Source organism: Eimeria mitis, genomic scaffold (assembly GCF_000499745.2).
Source record: "Eimeria mitis Houghton genomic scaffold, Emh_scaff18, whole genome shotgun sequence".
NCBI classification, from domain to species: domain Eukaryota; phylum Apicomplexa; class Conoidasida; order Eucoccidiorida; family Eimeriidae; genus Eimeria; species Eimeria mitis.
Window position 1 is genome coordinate 53,136 of NW_013570119.1, and position 4,655 is coordinate 57,790.

A 4,655-nucleotide genomic window follows, 5' to 3' on the forward strand; every position below is an offset into this window, starting at 1 on the left:
GGAAGGGAGTGGAAAGCTGCTTTATGACTATGTCTGATACAACAACCCCGCTAGCTCCTCACCAGTGTTTCCAGGGTCCTCGCACGCTTGTATTTGACTTGTTTGGCACTGGGATGGCCATAACCACACGCGATATCCCTGCCGATATGTGCGGCAGCCGGCGTAGACGTGTTCTTGAGTACGAGCAACTAGTACTCACTACTAGTACAGCGCAAAGACGTATCGAACTATGGAAGTACTTGGGATAATATTATCTGAACGCTATGCTGCCGCTTGACCAATGCCGGGGTCAAACTGGCGCCTAGAATCGATTCTGTCTGTCCTTTGCTAAAGGAGCCACGCGCAATTCATAGCCGCCAAAGCCTATTTTCCTTCTACGCAGCACGAAATAGCGCATTCAAGCCATGTCTGGATGCGTATCCTTCTGAGACTTAGTCTCCTCATTCTTCATATGGTTGCCCAACAAATGAACGATATATATATATATATATATATATATATATATATATATATATATATATATATATATATATATATATANTATATATATATATATATATATATAATATAATATAATATAATATAATAAAATATATGAGCAACGCTTGCGGTAGTATGATTGCGCCGAAACAACGGTTGCAGAGGTATAAATGTTCGCTGACAGATCTTCTGACCAGGAATATTCCAGAATAACTTGTCCCCTCTCGTTGCATCGCCAACGTAGAATGAATCAGAGATATAATGGCTAGGCACTTCCCCTGCATATTGGCGTGCTTTCCGAATATCTGGCTCCCAAGGCCTACTCCTATCGACAGAACTAAATTACTCAGTCTGCTGTCAATCTTCTCGCCTGTCTGCCATTTAGTTGGCCAGCGTTGCATCCACCAAGCGCTGACTATGTTTTAAACATAGAGCTAGGAGCTGACACATTTGTGCAATTTCGGCGAATGGTTGGGCAGCAGCACACACACAAGCAAGCAAACTACGCCTCATCACCGGGTGTTAGACTCAGCACGTGCATCTAAACCATTTATGGATGGGGGATTTTTGGTATTCTCACCCAGCTTCCAGGGGGCCATTCGCCATCTGAAACGATTTCAACAAATTTAAACGCTGGACAACCAGAGGATTCCAAACGTCTTCATGGGCACACACTTGTGGCCCACTGTAGTATGTCATCACGATACGCCAATGGAGCGGATAACAACGACCTAACATTGGGAACAGCAATGGTAGGGGATGCGAACCTTCCCATTACACATACGCAGATTCCACACCCGCTGCGGACGAGCGTTCGTTTATCTTGGTGGCCTCTTGCCAAATGGCGGAGTTCACTGAACAATAAAGACAAAACGAAGCTTAAGCTACCCAGTACAAAATATGGCGACATCAAAAGTCCCTGTCGCGTTTTTAGTCCGGTGGAAACGCTACTTTCGGCCAGCTCAGTGGAGTCGCTGCCGTCGAGGTCGTGATCAACCTGGGGAAACCCAGTCTCACCACACCTTATAACAGCATATAGAGGCTACCACCGCGCGTCGAGGTTCAAAATGCTGAGGAAATGTGCGTTACGGAACTTTGGGGTGTGTCCGCAACTTTACAAGCTGAGAATCCCCTATCACATTGTCCATGATACCGCAGCCCACCTGTCTATCACAACAGGATCAGGATTCGCCAACATGCAGGTCTATACCGACGCCAGTTAGCCCCGATATGAATACGCCAGTCCTTTTACAGTCCACTTAGAGACCTGGCGTTACCGTGTGCATACACCTTGACTATAATCCCGAACACCCACCCACAGCACCATTCCAGAGCTAAGCATCACAGAGATATTGAGATAAAAAGGCCAGCCAGCGCTAGGAACAATTTTGCGTGCACGAACTTCAGCCAGGTAGTGTTGCCGAAAGGCGCAGAAGAAGAGCAGAGAAAGCCGCTGCTCAGCAAGGACCTGGGCAATTTGTCGAGTAGTAAGATTACTTGCGGCACGATCCGCATACGTCGGGGAATTTATGCGGCTCTCTTGGCGCAATTTCGCTTTTCGGGTAATTGCACTGCCATGCCTCGCACCCTGGCCTCACCCCATTGCTAATTTTAATGAAAAAAACCTACTCCCAGAAACGTTTCCAGATTGACTGCTCCCCCCCCTATTTTTATGTGTTGTAACCAGATGAGTCGCATCGTTGTTTTCCTAGTACAGGTGATGCCGTGGGGGATGCGCATTCATCGATATCGATCTGCTGTAGAAGGGCACAGGCAGCCCTCACGTTGACGGCGTTTAGCCTGCTGGTCTAGGAGGCTCGCTGGGGAGCATCAGATGGCGCTCGGAAGATTGTGGGTTGCATTTCCCTTCGACCGTCTCCAGCTTCCTGGAGGCGTCCTTCTCTCTGCACCCCAGTATGGAAACCGCTGCTGGTGGACCTCCTGCTTCACGAGAATCCTTCGCCATCCTCCAACATTCTCTTCCGTGAATGTATGGCTGTGAATAAGAGCTTGCTCACACATGTCATTCCCTTGTCTGTACGTTGTCATCGTTCTCCTTCTCGCCAAGAAATATGCTGAGGTTGGATAATGGGCGATTTGCGGGACGCAGAGCCTGGAATTGGCCTAATTACCGGCTGAGGATATCGGTAGGCGATCCCTCTTTACAGTTACACGCCGGTTCTTCCGCCACTGGCGCTCCCAACGACGCATTGGCCCGATCGCTTGCACTAATTCCTTTGGCCAAGGCACAAGTCTGGATCAAAAGCTGACGTTGCAGAAGGCTGGAACCTCAGAGAGAACGGTGAACGAGAAGGAATGCTCCTGGCTAGCGACACCTCATTCGCTCACTCCACCCCTGGTTGAGAATCAATTATATTTGATGCTTGGCAAACAAGTACATTACAAAGCAACTGTAACCAAAGCAACACTGCCTTGAGCCTTCTGGCAAACCAGTCCCTGTCGTAAGTGCTTGCGGAGCGTTTCCTTAGATTCTGTCTAGCCGCTGTCCTTGCGTGACGAGCAACCACTGCACACTGCTGCCCGGCTGTAAATAAAAACTGGGAAACTCTACCACCATATAATTTCTTGAGGCTTCATTGTTGTTATACTACAACTGTGCAACTCAGGCGTTCAGGCAGGACGACATAAACGGTAGGCTTGAACCCACCCGCTCTAGTACAACTACTCAGTGACGTTTCATTAGGCCAGTACGCATAGGTTTCTCAGATCCAGGGGTCATGTTCTTCAGGTAGTGCAGCAGGTGCATCCGAGACAGCACGTTTCTTGCCGTCGGCTACGCTCGATGAGGGCATAGGAGGACATTTGCATGTATGTTGGTGGAGGAATGATTGTCTACAAACTGTGTATATAATAAATAGCGCAAAGAATTGAGAATGATTCTACACCAAGGGAGCAGCCAAGCAACGCCCTAGAGTTCAGATGGAGCAAGTGAAATGGGGTCTCTGCAATCACTAACATCATATGAAGCTACGGGGATTATCCGCGCAGAATGACAGGATGTAAAAGAAATGGTATGGAACGCCAATATGCATTCACTGGCAACAAACATGTCTTAATATATAAGAAACTAAGCCTGGTGGGGGGGTGACGGAAGGCGCGCGGGCCTCCTCCTCAGTGTTCCCCCGGGTGTAGTTCTCTGATCCGAAATGCTGGTTTGTCGGGTCTTCGTCTGCACCCTCTACGAGGTTCTCGTCGTGCTAACGGGCGCTGTGCGCTAATGCACGCTGGGGGGCACGCCATGCTCATCCCCGTAGAGCAACTATATTAAAAATCAAACGCCTGAATCGACAAGCGGGACCGCCCATGTGACAAAACCAACACAGCTAGTGAATTGCCGTGCCGAACTACTACGAGGTTCTGCTGCTACGGTTGTTGCTGGTTGAAGAGCGTGCGTGAGCCGGGCGCACTCACTAGATCCTCAGCTTCTGCGGGACCTGTTGGGGCTCGAGGGGTGCAGCTGAAGAGCACATTCTGATGCATGTGGCTCATAGTTTTATCCCACGCCTTCTCGGTACGAGTAGCGTGAGAGATGGCCTGTTTAGTGGAACTGCCATTGCCAGAGAACGGCACTGCGATGGAACAACCCCGAGAGTTGCGAGGCCCCGGTTGCCGGACCACCCCTCACGTGATCTTCGCCATGCGTAAAACTGTTGCATATGGCANTTGCGAGGCCCCGGTTGCCGGACCACCCCTCACGTGATCTTCGCCATGCGTAAAACTGTTGCATATGGCAGATGAGCAGCTCATGGAGAACTGTAATCCCTTCATGAACCTATGCGCGTCGGCTGCGGTTCGGTTGGGGTGGATTCTCGTCCTCGGATTGGACTACTCACAGCAGATGAGACTCTAGCTCCGTGCCACCCCCTGTCAATATAATTTTGTGCAAACTGTTGCTCACACTTCTAACATCTGATCACTGGATGGGGACCATTGGTCCTGCATGCTTTTCTACGCCTTACCATTTTATTTGTTTGCACCCAGAGCGCAGACACGGAGCGCTCTTTGGGCTGTTGTTGACCACGGGGCTGCCTTCTGCCGTTCTCAGCTGCTTGGTTCCCTGCTGGAACTTATGCGTACCGCCCGGATATTGGCCGTTCGCGTCTTTTTTGCATCCGAACGCACTAGAAGCAGGATTTAGGGAGGGGAAGGCCGTT